This window comes from Bos javanicus, chromosome 1 (assembly GCF_032452875.1).
Source record: "Bos javanicus breed banteng chromosome 1, ARS-OSU_banteng_1.0, whole genome shotgun sequence".
Taxonomy (NCBI): domain Eukaryota; kingdom Metazoa; phylum Chordata; class Mammalia; order Artiodactyla; family Bovidae; genus Bos; species Bos javanicus.
This window is the reverse complement of record NC_083868.1, coordinates 47455112-47475797: the sequence shown is the minus strand read 5'-3', so window position 1 is coordinate 47475797 and position 20686 is coordinate 47455112.

Below are 20686 nucleotides of genomic sequence, written 5' to 3'. Positions count from 1 at the left end.
AGGTGGATGAAACTGGAGCCTATTATACAGAGTGAAGTAAGCCAGAAGGAAAAACATAAATACAGTATTCTAACGCATATATATGGAATTTAGAAAGATGGTAACAATAACCCTGTGTACGAGACAGCAAAAGAGACACTGATGTATAGAACAGTCTTATGGACTCTGTGGGAGAGGGAGAGGGTGGGAAGATTTGGGAGAATGACATTGTAACATGTAAAATATCATGTAAGAAACGAGTTGCCAGTCCAGCTTCGATGCACGATACTGGATGCTTGGGGCTAGTGCACTAGGACGACCCAGAGGGATGGTATGGGGAGGGAGGAGGGAGGAGGGTTCAGAATGGGGAACACATGTATACCTGTGGTGGATTCATTTTGATATTTGGCAAAACTAATACAATTATGTAAAGTTTAAAAATAAAATAAAATTTAAAAAAAATAAATAAATAAAAATAAAAAATCTTCTTAACCTTGTTGGCTTTGTAGTTTCTCCAGTTTTTGATGCCTTACATTTCATGAAGTTTTACATAAATCAGACAAGAATACTGAAGTGGGCTGCCATGCCCCCTTCCAGGGGAACTTCTAGACCAGGGACCAAACTCACGTCTCTTATTACAGCCTTGACCTACTTCTTTCCTGATTTGGAACCAGTCTGTTGTTCCATGTGTGGTTCTAATTGTTGCTTCTTGACCTGCCTACAGATTTATCAGGAGGCAGGTAAGTTGGTCTGGTATTCCCATCTCTTTCAGAATTTTCCACAGTTTGAAATGGGATCTAATTAAAACTAATAGCTTCTGCACAACAAAAGAAACTATAAGCAAGGTGAAAAGACAGCCTTAAGAATGGGAGAAAATAATAGCAAATGAAGCAACTGACAAACAACTAATCTCAAAAATATACAAGCAACTCCTGCAGCTCAATTCCAGAAAAATAAACGACCCAATCAAAAAATGGGCCAAAGAACTAAATAGACATTTCTCCAAAGAAGACATAAAGATGGCTAACAAACACATGAAAAAATGCTCAACATCACTCATTATGAGAGAAATGCAAATCAAAACCACAATGAGGTACCATTTCACACCAGTTAGAATGGCTGCGATCCAATAGTCTACAAGCAATGAATGCTGGAGAGGATGTGGAGAAAAGGGAACCCTCTTACACTGTTGGTGGGAATACAAACTAGTACAGCCACTATGGAGAACAGTATGGAGATTCCTTAAAAAACTGGAAATAGAACTGCCATATGACCCAGCAATCCCACTGCTGGGCATACACACTGAGGAAACCAGAATTGAAAGAGACACATATACCCCAATGTTCATCGAAGCACTGTTTATAATAGCCAGGACATGGAAGCAACCTAGATGTCCAACAGCAGATGAATGGAAAAGAAAGCCGTGGTACATATACACAATGGAGTATTACTCAGCCATTAAAAAGAATACATTTGAATCAGTTCTAATGAGGTGGATGAAACTGGAGCCGATTATACAGAGTGAAGTAAGTCAGAAAGAAAAACACCAATACAGTATACTAATGCATATACATGGAATTTAGAAAGATGGTAACGATAATCCTGTATGTAAGACAGCAAAAGAGACACTGATGTATAGAACAGTCTTTTGGACTCTGTGGGGCGGCGGGTGGGGGGAATGATTTGGGAGAATGGCATTGAAACATGTATAATATCATATGGGAAACGAATCACCAGTCCAGGTTCGATGCAGGATACAGGGTGCTTAGGGCTGGTATGCTGGGATGACCCAGAGGGATGGTATGGGGAGGAAGGTGGGAGGGGAGTTCAGGAGTGGGAACACGTGCACACCCGTGGTGGATTCATGTTGACGTATGGCAAAACCAATACAATATTGTAAAGTAACTAGCCTCCAATTAAAATTAAAAAAAAGAATTTTCCACAGTTTGTTGTTGGATTAATTGTTGGATTAATAATTATATTAATTAAAACATACTCCTCAGATCTTAATTTTTTTAACACATATGTAAAGTTAAAATATACATATATAGGTGTAAGTGTGATAGAGAAAACCTGGTTCAGCTGAGCAAAAGTGAAAACGTTTTGGAAATATAAATTGGCAAGGGGCTCAACACGACTCAACCACATGCTACAACTGCTAAAAAAGGCTGAAGGGAGTCTTAGTCCATAGTCAGTTATCCATTTAGTCGACATCGTTTACTGAATCTCTAGCGTGTGCCTAACATAAAGGGGAACCCAGTGATGAGTAACACCTTGTCCTCGTCTCAGGGAGCTTAGCATTTAATGAGAACACAGATATAAATAAATAATGACCGAATGAACAAATAAATAAATCACCATTCAATGCAATATATGCAAAATAAAAGTGTATATATAAAGTGGTTTTAACAACAGAGGAGGGGGATGGGGAGATGTAGAGGATGATGTCTGAATTCCACAGAAGAGATAAGATTCCCCCAGGAGAAGGTGACTCATGGGTGGCAGGAGGGGATTTTAGAAGCAGGATATCCAAAAACAAAGGTGACGATTCTCCCATTCTACTCAGTATAAGTTGAACTCTACTTGGACAAGTAAACAGTGTCCAAAAGAGATCTCTGTTCTGACAGGATTTGAAATGCTCTTTTTCAGTGGAGTCAATGGGAATACAGAGTCTTCAAGGAAGAAAGAAGGAAAAACATTTCTGTTTTTCTTCGACATTTAAAGATTCTTGTGTAAAAGAGAGAGAACAGCTTGTCCTATTTAGCTAAAAGAACATAATGAGGAGGAATACTGGGGGGAAATTGGAAAGAAGCAGACTTTGGCTTGATCCATGGACAGAAAAAACTGGAGTGGTTCCCAAACAGATTGAGGTTTCACCACGACTGAAGATATTGAGGCCAAATGAATTATTGTCAGGGATATTGCTGAAGAAAGTTAACCATTATGTGGGTGAATTAACTGACATCTACTATCCTTATCTTTCCTGTGAGTCTATAAAATGTATTGTAAAACAAACTGAAATAGTAGTGGGCTTCGCTGGCTTTATACGCACACTATTCGGTTCAGGCAGCTATTGCAAACCACACACTGGTTGGCTTATAAACAACAAAATTTCATTTCTCCCTGTTCTGTGGCCTGGAAGTCCAACATCAATATGTTACAAGGTCAAATTCTGGTAAGAATCCTCCTCTTTGATGCTGACTGCCAGACTTGCCTTGTATCCTCACGTAGTAGAGAGCAGAGAGAGAAAACAGGTGCTCTTGTTACTTTCATAAGGACACTAATCCCATTCATTTAACTCTAATTATCTCCCAAAGGCCTTGTCTCCTAATACCATCCCATTTGGGCTGGTATTAGGGGTTTCAACATATGAATCTGGAAGGAGCATACTCAGTCCATATGTGTATGTTATGTTTCTGGTTTTCTAGTGAGGTCCCAAATCTGAGGGCAACGGATCACACATGCAGATACAGCTTTCATGCTGGATATTCTAAGAGGTGGACAAAATTGCCTCTGTAACCCTTAGCCCATGTTCTTCCTCTGCCCTTAATGACATGATAAGAAATTCAAGAGAGGTTGATAAGAGAGGAAAGGATGATGGAAGGGAATTAATAAAAATAAAGAATACTGTAACATAGGGAAGAGACTGTCTTTTTCAAATTCCAGGCTAAATGGGAGCAAGTCAACCTCTGAAAATGAAACTGAGGGACATTCAGAAGAAAGGAATATTGACCTCCAGACTTAGTATTTCTGGAGCTTTGGAACTGTGGGTCAGATGCTGTCTGCTATAGACTGAATGTTTGTGTGCCCTTCCCCAGTGTATATGTCGAAATCCTCAATGTGATAGAATGAGGATGTGGGCCTTGAGAAGTGATTGGTCACAAGAGTGGAACCCTTATGAATGTGAGTAGTGCCCTTGTCAAAGTGACTGAGAGGCTCCCTCGTCCCTTTTGCCACGTGAGGACATAGCAAGAAGACAGCTGTATATGAACCAGGAAGTGGTTCCTCAGTTCAGTTCAGCTCAGTCAGTTCAGTCGCTCAGTCGTGTCTGACTCTTTGCAACCCCATGAATCACAGCACACCAGGCCTCCCTGTCCATCACCAACTCCCGGAGTTCACTCAGACTCACGTCCATCGAGTCAGTGATGCCATCCAGCCATCTCATCTTCTGTCGTCCCCTTTTCCTCCTGCCCCCAATCCCTCCCAGCATCAGAGTCTTTTCCAATGAGTCAACTCTTTGCATGAGATGGCCAAAGTACTGGAGTTTCAGCTTTAGCATCATTCCTTCCAAAGAACACCCAGGGCTGATTTCCTTTAGAATGGACTGGTTGGATCTCCTTGCAGTCCAAGGGACTCTCAAGCATCTTAACCAACACCACAGTTCAAAAGCATCAATTTTTTGGCACTCAGCTTTATTCACAGTCCAACTCTCACATCCATACATGACCACTGGAAAAAACAGGAAATGGGTCTTCACTAGATATCAAATCTGCCAACATGCTGATCTTGGATTTCTCTGTTTCCAGAATTGTGAGAAAGAAATATGTGTTGTTTAATAAGCCACCCAGTCTGTAGTATTTTGTTATAGCAGCCCACATGGACTAGGACACCACCAGAGAACCATGGCTATATGCAACGAAAGAGGTCTTTGGAAACTTTGAGGAATGTCCCTTGGAATTTGGAAAGCCTGATAACCAGTGTGTGATCCTTGCCGAAAGCAAGCAGAGAGAGCTGTGTGAGTGGCACACATTTCCAGAGTTCAGCAGAACAAGGATCCGTGAGTTTTCCTATAAGCCAAGTAGACATTGCGGAAAAGAACTGGGCTTTAAAAAAGGATCTTGCTTTGAAAGGCTTCTTGCTGGAACAAGCAGTCCCTGGAAGAAATCCTGAGCAGGAGTTGAGGAAGAACTGTAGGTTACAGGACAGAGGTCTTCAGCACAGATGAAAGAGACTGAGAGTAGGGAGTGTTTCTTTTTTTTTTTTTTAATTGGAGGCTAATTACATTACAATATTGTAGTGGTTTTTCCCATACATTGACATGGATCAGCCATGGGTGTACATGTGTTCCCCGTCCTGAACCCCCTTCCCACCTCCCTCCCGATCCCATCCCTCAGGGTCATCACAGTGCACCAGCCCTGAGCACTCTGTCTCATGCATCGAACCTGGACTGGCAATCTATTTCACATATGGTAATATACATATTTCAATGCTATTCTCTCAAATCATCCCACCCTTGTCTTCTCCCACAGGGTCCAAAAGTCTGTTCTTTACATCTGTGTTTCTTTTGCTGTCTTGCATATGGGGTTATCATTACTATCTTTCTAAATTCCATATATATGCGTTAATATACTGTATTGGTGTTTTTCTTTCTGACTTACTTCACTCTATATAATAGGTTCCAGTTTCATCCCAGAGAAGGCAATGGCAACTCACTCCAGTACTCTTGCCTGGAAAATTCCATGGACAGAGGGGCCTGGTAGGCTGCAGTCCATGGGGTCGCTAGGAGTCAGACATGATTGAGTGACTTCACTTTCACTTTTCACTTTCATGCATTGGAGAAGTAAATGGCAACCCACTCCAGTGTTCTTGCCTGGAGAATCCCAGGGACGGAGAGCCTGGTGGGCTGCCGTCTATGGGATCGCACAGAGTCGGATACGACTGAAGCGACTTAGCAGCAGCAAAAGCAGCAGTTTCATCTACCTCATTAGAAATGATTCAAATGCATTCTTTTTAATAGCTGAATAACATTCCATTGTGTATATGTACCATGGCTTTCTTAGACATTTGTCTGCTGATGGACATCTAGGTTGCTTCCATGTCCTAGCTACTATGAACAGTGCTGTGATGAACACTGGGGTACATGTGTCTCTCAATTCTGGTTTCCTCAGTGTGTATGCCCAGCACTGGGATTGCTGGGTCATATGTCAGGTCTATTTCCAGTTTTTTAAGGAGTCTCCACACTGTTCTTCATAGTGACTGTACAAGTTTGCGTTCCCACTGACAGTGTAAGAGGATTCCCTTTTCTCCACACCTTCTCCAGCATTTATTGTTTGTAGAATTTTTGATAGCAGCCATTTAACTTATATGCAGAGTATATCATGAGAAACGCTGGACTGGAAGAAACACAAACTGGAATCAAGATTGCCGGGAGAAATATCAATAACCTCAGATATGCAGATGATATCACCCTTATGGCAGAAAGTGAAGAGGAACTCAAACGCCTCTTGATGAAAGTGAGTGTGTGGAGAGTGAAAAAGTTGGCTTAAAGCTCAACATTCAGAAAACGAAGATCATGGTATCCGGTCCCACCACTTCATGGGAAATAGATGGGGAAACAGTGGAAACAGTGTCAGACTTTATTTTTCTGGGCTCCAAAATCACTCCAGATGGTTACTGCAGCCATGAAATTAAAAGATGCTTACTCCTTGGAAGGAAAGTTATGACCAACCTAGATAGCATATTCAAAAGCAGAGACATTACTTTGCCAACAAAGGTTCATCTAGTCAGGGCTATGGTTTTTCCTGTGGTCATGTACGGATGTGAGAGTTGGACTGTGAAGAAGGCTGAGCACCAAAGAATTGATGCTTTTGAACTGTGGTGTTGGAGAAGAGTCTTGAGAGTCCCTTGGACTGCAAGGAGATCCAACCAGTCCATTCTGAAGGAGATCAACCCTGGGATTTCTTTGGAAGGAATGATGCTAAAGCTGAAACTCCAGTACTTTGGCCACCTCATGCAAAGAGTTGACTTATTGGAAAAGACTGTGATGCTGGGAGGGATTGGGGACAGGAGGAGAAGGGGACGACAGAGGATGAGATGGCTGGATGGCATCACTGACTCGATGGACATGAGTCTGAGTGAACTCCTGGAGTTGGTGATGGACAGGGAGGCCTGGCATGCTGCGATTCATGGGGTCGCAAAGAGTCGGACACGACTGATCTGATCTGATCTGATTCTGACCACCGTGAGATGGTACCTCATTGTGGTTTTGATTTGCATTTCTCTAATAATGAGTGATGTTGAGCATCTTTTCCTGTGTTTGTTAGCCATCTGTATGTCTTCTTTGGAGAAATGTTTGTTTAGTGCTTTGACCCATTTTTTGACTGGAATTGAGCTGTATTAGCTGCTTGTATATTTTTGAGATTAATTCTTTGTCAGTTGCTTTGTTTGCTAGTATTTTCTCCCATTCTGAAGGCTGTCTTTTCACCTTGCTTATAGTTTCCTTCTTTGTGCAAAAGCTTTTAAATTTAATTAAGTCCCATTGTTAATTTTGCTTTTATTTCCATTATTCTGGGAGGTGAATAGTGGAAATTCACAGAGGATCCTGCTGTGATGTTGTCTTTTCACCTTGCTTATAGTTTCCTTCTTTGTGCAAAAGCTTTTAATTTTAATTAGGTCCCATTTGTTTATTTTTGCCTTTATTTCAATATTCTGGAAGGTGGGTCATAGAGGATCCTGCTGTGATTTATGTCAGAGAATGTTTTGCCTATGTTCTCCTCTAGGAGTTTTATAGTTTCTGGTCTTACGTTTAGATCTTTAATCCATTTTGAGTTTATTTTTGTGTATGGTGTTAGAAAGTGTTCTAGTTTCATTCTTTTACAACTGGTTGACCAGTTTTCCCAGCACCACTTGTCAAAGAGATTTTCTTTTCTTCATGGTAAATTCTTGCCTCCTTTGTCAAAGATAAGGTGTCCATAGGTGCGTGGATTTATCTCTGGGCTTTCTATTTTGTTCCATTGATCTGTATTTCTGTCTTTGTGCCAGTACCATACTGTCTTGATGACTGTAGCTTTGTAGTATAGTCTGAAGTCAGGCAGGTTGATTCCTCCAGTCCCATTCTTCTTTCTCAAGATTGCTTTGTCTATTTGAGGTTTTTTGTATTTACATACAAATTGTGAAAGTATTTGTTCTAGTTCTCTGAAAAGTATCGTTGGTAGCTTGATAGGGATTGCATTGAAGCTATAGATTGCTTTGGGTAGTATACTCATTTTCACTATATTGATTCTTCTGATGGATAAACATGGTATATTTCTCCATCTATTTGTGTAAGTTTTTATTTCTTTCATCCGTGTTTTATAGTTTTCCATATATAGGTCTTTTGTTTCTTTAGGTAGACTTATTTCTAAGTATTTTATTCTCTTTGTTGCAATGGTTAATAGAATTGTTTGCTTAATTTCTCTCTCTGTTTTCTCATTTTTAGTGTATAGGAATGCAAGGGATTTCTGTGTTTTAATTTTATATCCTCCAACTTTACTATATTCATTGATTAGCTCTAGTAATTTTCTGGTGGTGTCTTTAGGGTTTTCTATGTAGAGGAGCATGTCATCTGCAAACAGTGAGAGTTTTACTTCTATTCCAATCTGGATTCCTTTTATTTCTTTTTCTTCTCTGATTGCTGTGGCTAAAACTTCCAAAACTATGTTGAATAGAAGTGGTGTTTCTTAAAAACCGTCAAAAGTCCTTCATAAGAGAGTGGTGCCTGATGGAGACCATGAAACAAACAATCAAGAATCAGAAATAGAGACAGGCAAATCACTTTTTTTGCCTTTTCTTCTAATACCCCATTACCTTGTACTCAAAGGGACCTGCCTGAAGCAAAAGAGCACACAGAGTTGAAAGAGGAAATACTGAAAGAAACAAAGTTGTCCTCCTGTCCCAGCACTGTCCTCCAGGGAAGCCTTTGGTCAGCCTTGACCTGGGCAGAGACAGAACTTTCCACTGCATGGAGGACAGAATTTTATTTTATTTTTTAGATCAAATGGGACAACTTAAATCTAAAGAGGATAGTCAGTATTCTATCCTAATAACATAACAGACAAGTTATGTTATTTTCCCAAATTATTTTCAACATATGAGGAATGGAGATTCAAACATAATTAGTTAAAGCCAACAGTGGAGAAATAGAAAACTCTACTGAATGTGTTCCTTAAATCTAAGCCATCCTGAAAACTGGAAAAATAAATATATCTTATCAAAAGCTGCTCTATACATCTATGTATTCAAAATATTCCTATTCATTTATGCAGAATATCCCTATAACATTCAGTATTGTACATTAGATTTTATAGTAAATTTTAAATAAATTCCAAATTAGAGTTAATATTATATTATAAGAAGTACATTCATGTTTATACTTTGAACTTCCTTATAAAATGAAGATACTCTATAGCAGTTATGGAAATCAAGTTTAGGAGCAAGAAATGAGACAGTACAAATAGGGCATGGTAATTAAGTTTTTTTCTGATCCAACATCACTCATCTTTGCAATGAAGAGCAGCAGGATGAACTTACATTCTTGGAAATGTTGGCTGGTGTCATTGGTTATTGTGAGCACATCCTCCGTATACTCTGAAGATTGCCTAATCACAGCAGGAGCCAATACAAGTTTATGCTGCAACCCTGTATTACATGTGATGACTCAGTAATAAACAGCCCATTCAGAACTGTTTCCTAGAAGCTTTTTATTGAGTATCACAAAATCCATACTGTGCATACAATTTAGAGTCTATCAAAGCAGATGAAAACATATTATGCTTGCTATTATGGAAAACAGTTTCAATCAGCATCCCCACTTCAAATCCTTATTAGTGGCCTCCTACAGCACTGTGCTGAGGATGATTCTATATAATTACATCAGGCTGAGGCAGAAGTGTGTATGCTCAGTTGTGTCCAACTCTTTGTGACCCCATGGACTGTAGCCCACCAGGCTCCTCTCTCCATGGGATTCTCCAGGTAAGAACACTGGAATGGATTGCCACTTTCTACTCCAAGGGATCTTTCTGACCCAGGGATAGAACCTGTGTCTCTTGCATCTCCTGCATTGGCAGGTGCATTCCTTACCACTGTGCCACCTGGGAAGCCCCCATACTGTACTTCATCTTAGCCAAAATGTCTAGAAGCAGCAGGAGTACCACAAGCAATTAGCAACAAGAATCATGAACAAGAAGGGAAAGGTAGAGAGTGGACTGTGCATTTATCATCTCTGAATGAAAGCCTGTTTTTCCTCTGACTATTGGAAGGCTGGTGATTCATGTTGAAATGGAGAGAAAACTCTTGTTTGACAACAGACAGATAGCATTAGGTTCTTTTACAATAACCAAATGACATGCTGCTTTTGATCTCAGCTGTTTGTCTAACTACTAACCCAAAGACAGAAGCGTATATCTGGAAAGAGACAGGAAGCTTAGAATGGGAAAGTGAACAACTAAAGACAGGTATTGCAAGTTCACGGGTCCATAAAGTGTACAGAAAAGTTCCTGAGAAGACAGAAATAACCACAGCTTTCTTGGGAAGAATATATATATATATATATATATATCTAGAGAGAGAGAGAGAGAGAGAGAGAGAGAGAGAGAGATTTATTCACAGTGTTAGTAATTATTCATAGTAGCAGTAATTCTGCTCTATAAAGTCACTGGGAACACTGAACTAGTGAATATCAAACAATTGCTCCTAGAGTTAGGTTCCTGTGAGCCTCTGGTCACATTTTCATCAGTAGATCAATAAAGTACCTTATTTCATGTGTGTTTCTGCTCAAAGACATCTTGCTTAATGTATAACATGATTAACATTGAACTCTTGGCCAAGAGCATTATAACTCATGCCTGAACAAAGCTTATCTCACACATGATTTTTCTGTAAGGCATATCCAAGCCTTCTTACACTGAGGAAACCTCAACAGCACTTCTGCACTATACTTAGGGGCATTCTAAAAGACAAAAGCACCAACAAAACGCACCAAAATACCAAGACATGACACTAACTAGATCATGTAGAGGACACTTGTTTACAGTATGTGATTAGAACATGTACTTCAAGCAACTCACAATTTTTGTGGACTCTGCTTGTCCACAAATGACCAAAAAAGTATCACGAGTATTGATTTTATATTGACAAACAAATTTTAGCAAGCAATTGAATTTGACAATACAACATCTGTGAATAATGAGGATAAGCTTTATGTGCGTGTGTTTGTATGTATCTGTAAATGATATAAAGCTAGAATTTTTCAATTAGAAATAAAGGCACAGCCTTTTATCGACCTCAAGAATTTACATTTAATTGAAAGATTAGGACTAACACAAATAAAATACTTAAAGAAAATATAAACTGAAAATATAAGGAGACCCTATTCAATGAATCAAATGATAAGAAGAAGTTAGATGAGTCATCTGGTGTGTGTAAGGCAGATTTTTTTTTTTTTTTTAAAGTGGGCATTTTTCTGGATTCTTGAGTCTAGCACAGAATTTGTCTAAGAGGGATGTAATGAATAGGGTATTCCTGGTAAAGGCCCAGAGTGGACAGAAGTCCAGAGGCAAGAATGATGCCCTAAGAACCCCCTATTGTGCTCCAGAACCAGCAGAACATGGAAGCAGAGATTGGCCCCTGTTTGCTCAGTCAGAGAGAAAGACAGAACAGGACCAAGGGCTCCCTTCTGGAGTCAGAAATACACACCAGTCTGACCTTCACATTCTGATTTCAGGCTCAAGCTCCTACAGAATAATGGCTGTGCCTTTGATGTATATGTGTATTTAGCTAAATTAAGCATGGGGCACTCTGCACAGAGGGGCACTTGATAAATCTGTTTCTTGGTTATTCCTTCACTCATGCCTTGCATAAGAGAAGTAAATGATTATAGTTTTTTCCCCTTTTCCCGGCAGTCACACAGTATGGGAGCAGCATGTTCCTTCTCATTGCCATTCCCTCTCGGCAGGATAAAGGAAGAAAAATGACCTGAGCCACAACAAATATTAGCCCAGGTATATTACTAAGTGTTCCCAAGGGAATAAAGACTAAATAAATCCACCATGTGGCTTTAGAATGGCAATGTCCAAAAGGACTTTATTTCTGAATGCTTCCTGAGAATGTGCCCATGGTTAAATCCTTTGTTTTCATTCCAAATGAGGAGATTCAACACTCAGGAATTAATATAATACTGGAATTTCACGGATATACCTGAAAAATGTTTAAACATCCTTACTTAAACATACTAGTTTATAGCATATACGTACGTGTCTTTTAGTTGTTGCTGTTGCTATGAAATGTCTTAAAGGTAATCCAGAAAGAAAAATACCAATACAATATACTAATGCATATATGGGAGAAGGCAATGGCACCCCACTCCAGTACTGTTGCTTGGAAAATCCCATGGATGGAGGAGCCTGGTAGGCTGCAGTCCATGGGGTCGCTAAGAGCTGGACACGACTGAGCAACTTCACTTTCAAACCAGTGCCACACAGTCTTACAGCCTTAACACTGGCTTGCCTATCCCAAGCTCCTGGATTTAATTAAATTATCCTCACTGGTCTTTAACAGGCTCTGACTCACTAAAAGTATCTTTTGGAAAGGATAATCACTTGGTGGGGTGGAGGAGTGGGGAGAAGGCAATGGCACCCCACTCCAGTACTCTTGTCTGGAAAATCCCATGGACGGAGGAGCCTGGTAGGCTGCAGTCCATGGGGTCGCTAAGAGTTGGACATGACTGAGCGACTTCACTTTCACTTTCCACTTTCATGCATTGGAGAAGGAAATGACAACCCACTCCAGTGTTCTTGCCTGGAGAATCCCAGGGACAGGGGAGCCTGGTGGGCTGCCGTCTACTGGGTCACACAGAGTCGGACACAACTGAAGCAACTTAGCAGCAAGCTCCTGGCCATCTGGTCATCACTAGAGTAATGGTCTAAAGAATGGACAGAGATTATCATGATAAAAATTCTGAATAATTCTATTTGTTATAGATAGCTAAAACTGAGAAAAGTGCCTTTCTCATATGGCTTTTCATATGGTAAACAAAGCAGTTTGTGAACCAGTCTATTCTACTCCAGGTGCTGTATGCTATCTTTGTCTTCAAGATATGTGGTAAAGTTGGTCTTGCCCTCATATAAGATCACTCAGTCTCCCTGTAGTAGTTCAAGCAATAATTTTTAAGCCTCTAGTATGCACCAAGAATCTTACAAAGGATATTTGAGTTATAAACATTATAAGACCCTTGACATCAATCACCATTCATATGACTGCTCTACAGATGACTAAAATGAAGCTCCTAAGTCCTGTGTAACTTATTCAAGCTAGGAAGTAACAGAAACAAGACTTAAATCCTTTATCTACCTGTCCCTGTTACTGTATGTTGACTCTTTATCAAATCATAAAAGTTACAGTACTCTCTGAAGGTCTGGGGTCTAAAGTTTCCAGAATCTGAGGACCAAAAGGTATAAGTTGAAAAGGTCTCTGAAATAGGCAAAATAAATGTCAATGCTCAGGTATTCAATATGTTTCATTTTGCTAAAAGTAAAGTCCATTAGCCATCACCCAGAGACCATCTACTTTTATGAGTGATGTCATTTTAATCAGTTTGGTTATCTGGTTTTTTTCAATTATAAACAACATTTCCCTAAGTTAGGGAAATCTTGGAGAATATTTTATTTGATAGCTTAACAACTAGAAAAGAAACAAAATAATTATGCCATAAGCATGCAAAATACATAGCTGTCTGGGACCATTTAGTATAGTGCCTTTACTCTCTTTTATGTTCTGGCATAGTAGTTAATTTTCAAAATTAAAATGAATCCTCAAGAAATGCTTAAATTTTGCTCATCATACTCTGCTTACAAAAGCAAGAAAGTTTGTGAAACATGTTCAGATTTTTTTAAATCAAAACTAGTTTAAAATGTTAAAGTTTGAGAGCTTAAGAGGATACATATCAGTTATAGACAAATCTTATTTTGCTGCCTACTGACACCATAGGCATATAGACAAGTTCAAGCTAAAAGATCTTGGTAACTAGTTCAGTAAGTGTCCCGGGCCTCCATAAGGCTGTCTGTAATGGCAGCTCAGGTGCATGGGAAACCCAACTGAGCCAAATAACTCCATAACCAAAGGATTAATTTTTAGAGGCACCATGCCAAAGGAAAGATATAAAATCAGGAACCAGGAAATATAGTTAAAGGTCAATTTTCAAGAAAGTCATCAATCATTCCTTAAAGCTGAAGAGTTAAAGAAATAGAAAAACTTCCATGGACAATGGAAAAAATAAAAAATGTCCCAAAGGAATGAGTTGATAATAAAAAGAAGGTTTTGCAGATGAGAGCATTTTACCTTTAGATAAAATCTGGAAAAGTGCTGTATCATGGTAATGGACTTCACAGGTGTCTGCTCAAACAAGTCAACAACATGCAAACTTGGCAGTACCTCTGATGGATCTCCAGGTGGCTCAGTGGTAAAGAATCCACCTGCCAATGCAGGAGACACAGAAGATATAGGTTCAGTCCTGGGCTAGGAAGATCCCCTAGAGTAGGGAATGACAACCTGCTCCAGTATTCTTGCCTGGAAAATTCCATGGACAGATAAGCCTGGTGGGCTATAGTCCAAGGAGTCCCAAAGAGTCAGATACAACCGAGCACACATGTACTGCTGGTATTTGCTTTGAGATTCCTGGATTTAGGTTCCTTCTTTCAGTTTCTTACCTTGTCATAGGAGAACTGGAGGGGATGTCTCTCCAATTTCTTAGCTCAGCCTAGATCTCATCTTTATAATGTATATTCTTGTATGTTTTTGTCTTTATTCCAAGCTTCTGCCTTAACATATTTACAAAAATTTTTGGAGTAAAGGGCAAAGCTAGTTGTGACAGTATAAGCATTATATGAAGGATGGGAATATCATACTAATTTTATAATATATTTCTCATGTAAAAATTCTCTTAATTTCACACACAAAAAATGTTGTTCCAGAAATGCTGATATTTCAAACATACAAACTCAGATCTTCCCATCATAACTAGAAACATGGCAAAAGTCTAGCATAGAGAACCACGAATCAATTTAGCCTGATTCATTTTATGTCTTGGTGATTAAATATGCTTGATTACCATAAATTAAGGCATGTGCCAATGTTTTCAGACTCTGGTTGAAAATCTCTGAAGTTAATGATGGAACACTGGTAAATTTTTCAATTGCTTGCTCCTTTATCTTGAACTTATATTGTTGAGAGTTATGTGTTTCCTTTGGCAAAGAAAAAATTACTAAATAGACTTTACCTTTATTTCCAACCTATTTCCAGTTAAATGTTTCTGATTACTTTAGAGCACTTTCCCATGAAGCCATTGCTAGACCTTCATCTTTGTGTGTTATATTCTGAACTTCTAAAGAAATGATCACTTCCAGTCAGACCATCACCCTACTTCCCTGTTCTTTCTTGGGATGCACAGACAGAAAAAATTGAGTCTACATTTTAAATCAACTTTGGTATTTGGTCCAATTATTCATTAAAGTAAATAAATGATAAATTAATAAAGCCACTGGACTTCCCTGGTGGCTAAGATAGTAAAGAATCCACATGCAATGTGGGAAACCGGGTTTTGATCCCTGGGTTGGGAAGATCCCCTGGAGAAGGGAACGGCTACCCATTTTGGGATTCTTGCCTGGAGAATCCCATGGACAGAAGAGTCTGGTGAGCTGTAGTCCATGGGGTTTCAGAGAGTCAGATACGACTGAGTGACTAAGAACACAAAAAAAGCCACTAAAACATTGCAATTCACTGTAATGCCTTTTACTAATCCACCAGTCTACTTTATTGAACAAACAAAATATAAGCTTCATGAAACCTGGGACCATATCTGTCTTATTCATTGCCATTTCAACACCATCTACAATATGTGAAATAGATGAATGAATCAATAAATATATGTTCAGATCAGATCAGATGAGTTGCTCAGTCGTGTCCGACTCTTTGAGACCCCATGAATCACAGCACGCCTGGCCTCCCTGTCCATCACCAACTCCAGGAGTTCATTCAGACTCATGTCCATCGAATCAGTGATGCCATCCAGTCATCTCATCCTCTGTCGTCCCCTTCTCCTCCTGCCCCCAATCCCTCCCTGCATCAGAGTCTTTTCCAATGAGTCAACTCTTCACATCAGGTGGCCAAAGTACTGGAGTTTCAGCTTTAGCATCATTCCTTCCAAAGAAATCCCAGGGCTGATCTCCTTCAGAATGGACTGGTTGGATCTCCTTGCAGTCCAAGGGACTCTCAAGAGTCTTCTCCAACACCACAGTTCAAAAGCATCAATTCTTCGGCGCTCAGCATTCTTCACAGTCCAACTCTCACACCCATATGTGACCACAGGAAAAACCATAGCCTTGACTAGACGAACCTTTGTTGGCAAAGTAATGTCTCTGCTTTTGAATATGCTATCTAGGTTGGACATAACTTTCCTTCCAAGGGGTAAGCATCTTTTAATTTCATGGCTGCAGTCACCATCTGTAGTGATTTTGGAGCCCAAAAAAATAAAGTCTGACACTGTTTCCACTGTTTCCCCATCTATTTCCCATGAAGTGATGGGACCGGACGCCACGATCTTCGTTTTCTGAATGTTGAGCTTTAAGCCAACTTTTTCACTCTCCACTTTCACCTTCATCAAGAGGCTTTTTATATATTAAATAAATGAATAAAGAAGCCCTACTAACACTGTGCCCCATTACCTGATAACATTCCAGTCACATATACATAAAATTAAACATATTAAGACATATTAACAATAAGCTTTATGAGAAATATAAAGCTTCACATACATCAGAATATAAATCTTCTTTTCCCATTTTCTCTTCTTTATAGATAGAATAATGGGGGAATCATTTTAATGTTCTAGAATAATTCAAAGATATTTAACTTCAAAATGAAAAACTCTAACAGGAATCATAAAACCAGAGAAATAGTGATATGTTTATGTAAATACATGGTGTTTATGAGCTAATCTCTTTAATAGACATACTACCCAGCTTAGCAAAGATGCAATATAGCACACAGGGCAAGGGCAGGAGCCCTCCTGTCAGACGGCCTTGGTTCATATCCACTGCTGCCACCAGTTGGCCTTGGACAACTAACCTAAAATCTCAGGCTCTTGGTTTATTTATCTGAAAAGAGATAATAATAGCACCTACCTCACAGGATATGTGGGGTTAATGATTGTGCCTGTTTTTGTCTATTGTCTCTCAGCCCAAATCTGTTCTTTTCTCTTCTGATTTCTGGTGCTGAAGAGGGACTCTACAAACTACTCTCCTTCGATCCCTTTGCCAATGGACATCTCATTGTTCTACCAGCAGGAGGCACAAAGAGGCAGACTGGAAAATACGAGGAGGAAGAAAGGACCTCCTCGTGTTTTAGGCTGTTTTGTCAGCATTATTTATGTCCATTTATTTGAGCTTCTATCTCGTTTTTTTTTTTTTTTTTAATTGAAGGATAATTGCTTTACAGAATTTTGTTGTTTTCTGTCAAACCTCAACATGAATCAGCCATAGGTATACATATATCCCCTTCCTTTTGAACCTCCCTCGCATCTCCCTCCCCACCCCACCCCTCTAGGTTGATACAGAGCTCCTGTTTTAGTTTCCTGAAACATACAGCGAATTCCCATTGGCTATCTATTTTACATACGGCAATGTAAGTTTCATTGTTACTCTCTTCATACACCTCACCCTTTCCTCCCCTCTCCCCATGTCTGTAAGTCTATTCTCTATGCCTGTTTGCCCATTGCTGCCCTGCAAATAAATTCTTCAGTACCATTTTTCTAGATACTGTATATATGCATTAGAATACGATATTTATCTTTCTCTTTCTGACTTACTTCATTCTGTATAATAGGTTTTAGATTCATCCACCTCATTAGAACCTACTCAAAGGCGTTCCTTTTTATGGTTGAGTAAAATTCCATTGTGTATATGTACCATGACTTCTTTATCCATTCATTTGTTGATAGTCATCTAGGTTGCTTTCATGTTGTAGCTATTGTAAATAGTGCTGCAATGAACAATGGGATACATGTGTCTTTTTCAATTTTGGTTTCCTCAGGGTATATGCCTAGGAGTGGGATTGTTGGGTCATCAGTTCAGTTCAGTCACTCAGTTGTGTCAAACTCTTTGAAACCCCATGAATCACAGCACGCCAGGCCTCCCTGTCCATCACCAACTCCAGGAGTTCACTCAGACTCACGTCCATCAAGTCAGTGATACCATCCAGCTATCTCATCCTCTGTCGTCCCCTTCTCCTCCTGCCCCCAATCCCTCCCTGCATCAGAGTCTTTTCCAATGAGTCAAATCTTTGCATGAAGTGGCCAAAGTACTGGAGTTTCAGCTTTAGCATCATTCCTTCCAAAGAAATCTCAGGGCTGATCTTCAGAATGGACTGGGTTGGACCTCCTTGCAGTTCAAGGGACTCTCAAGAGTCTTCCCCAACACCACAGTTCAAAAGCATCAATTCTTCGGCGCTCAGCATTCTTCACAGTCCAACTCTCACATCCATCCATGACCACTGGAAAAACCATAGCCTTGACAAGACGGACCTTAGTTGGCAAAGAATGTATCTGCTTTTTAATATGCTATCTAGGTTGGTGATAACTTTTCTTCCAAGGAGTAAGCATCTTTTAATTTCATGGCTGCAGTCACCATCTGCAGTGATTTTGGAGCCCAGAAAAATAAAGTCTGACACTGTTTCCACTGTTTCCCCATCTATTTCCCATGAAGTGATGGGACCAGATGCCATGATCTTCATTTTCTGAATGTTGAGCGTTAAGCCAACTTTTTCACTCTCCACTTTCATTTTCATCAAGAGGCTTTTTAGTTCCTCTTCATTTTCTGCCATAAGGGTGGTGTCATCTGCATATCTGAAGTTATTGCTATTTCTCCACCAATCTTGATTCCAGCTTGTGCTTCTTCCAGCCCAGCATTTCTCATGGTGTTCTGCATATAAGTTAAATAAGCAGGGTGACAATCGTATGGTGGCTTTATTCCTAGTTTTTTACGGAATCTCCATACCATCTTCCATAGTGGCTGTATCAGTTTGCATTCCCACCAACAGTGCAAGAGTGTCCCCTTTTCTCTACACCCTCTCCAGCGTTTATTGTTTGTAGACTTTTTGATAATGGCCATTCTGACCAGTGTGAGGTGATATCTCACTGAAGATTTGGTTTCCATTTCTCTAATAATGAGCAATGTTGAGCATCTTTTCATGTGTTTGTTAGCCATCTGTGTATCTTCTTGGAAGAATTGTCTGTTTAGGTCTTTTTCCCACTTTTTGATTGGGTTATTTGTTTTTCTGGTATTGAGTCATGTGAGCTGCTTGTATATTTTGGAAGTTAATCCTTTGTCAGTTGTTTAATTTGCTATTATTTTCTCCCATTCTGAGGGTTGTCTTTTCACCTTGCTTATAGTTTCCTTTGCTGTGCAAAAGCTTTTATGTTTAATCAGGTCCCACTTGTTTACTTTTGTTTTGATTTCCATTACTCTAGGAGATGGGCCACAGAGGATCTTTGATTTGTGTCATTGAGTATTCTGCCTATGTTTTCCTCCAAGTGTTTTATAGTTTATGGTCTTACATTTAGATCTTTAATCTATTTTGAGTTTATCTTTCTGCATGGTGTTAGGAAGTGTACTAATTTCATTCTTTTACATGTAGCTGTCCAGTTTTCCCAGCACCATTTATTGAAGAGGCTGTCTTTGCACCACTGTTTTTTTTTTTAATTTTTTTAAAATTTTATTTTATTTTTAAACTTTATGTAATTATATTCTTGCCTCCTTTGTCAAAAATAAGCTACCCATAGGTACATGGGTTTATTTCTGGTTTTTTTATCTTATTCCCTAGGTCTATATTTCTGTTTTTGTGCCAGTACCATATTGTCTTGATGAGTGTAGCTTTGTAGTATAATCTGAAGTCAGGAAGGTCGATTCCTCTAGCTCCATTCTTCTTTCTCAAGACTGCTTTGGCTATTCGAGGTCTTTTGTGTTTCCATATGAATTGTGAAATGTTTTGTTCTAATTCTGAGAAAAATGCCATTGGTAATTTGATAGGGATCACATTGAATCTGCAGATTGCATTTGGTAGTATAGTCATTTTCACAATATTGATTCTTCCTACCCAGGCACATGGAATATCTCTCCATCTGTTTATGTTATCTTTGATTTCTTTCACTAGTGTCTTATAATTTTCTGGGTACAGTTCTTTGGTATCCTCAGGTAAGTTTATTCCTAGACATTTAATTCTTTTAGTTGCAATGGTGAATGGGATTGATTCCTTAATTTCTCTTTCTAATTTTTCATTGTTAGTATATACAAACGCAAGTGATTTCTGTGTATTGATTTTATATCCTGCAATTTTGCTAAATTCACAGATTAGCCTAGTAATTTTCTGATAGCATCTTTAGGGTTTTCTATATATAGTATTATGTCATCTGCAAACAGTGAGAGCTTTACTTCTTTTCAGATCTGGATTCCTTTTATTTCTTTTCTTCTCTGATTGCTGTAGCTAGGACTTCCAGAACTATGTTAAATAATAGTGGTGAAACTCTTGTCTTGTTCAGTTTTTCACCATTGAGAATAATGTTTGCTTTGGGCTTATCATGTATGGTCTTTACTACATTGAGATAGATTCCTTCTATCCCCATTTTCTGAAGAGTTTTAATCATAAATGGGTGCTGGATTTTGTCAAAGGCTTTTTCTGCATCTATTGAGATTATCATATAGCTTTTTCTTTCAATTTGTTGACATGGTGTATCACGTTGATTGATTTGAGTATACTGAAGAATTCTTGTATCCCTGGAATAAACCCAGCTTGATCATGGTGTATGAGCTTTTTAATGTGCCATAGAATTCTGTTTGCTAAAATTTTATTGAGGATTTTTGCATCTATGTTAATCAGTGATATTGGCCTGTAGTTTTTTTTGTGT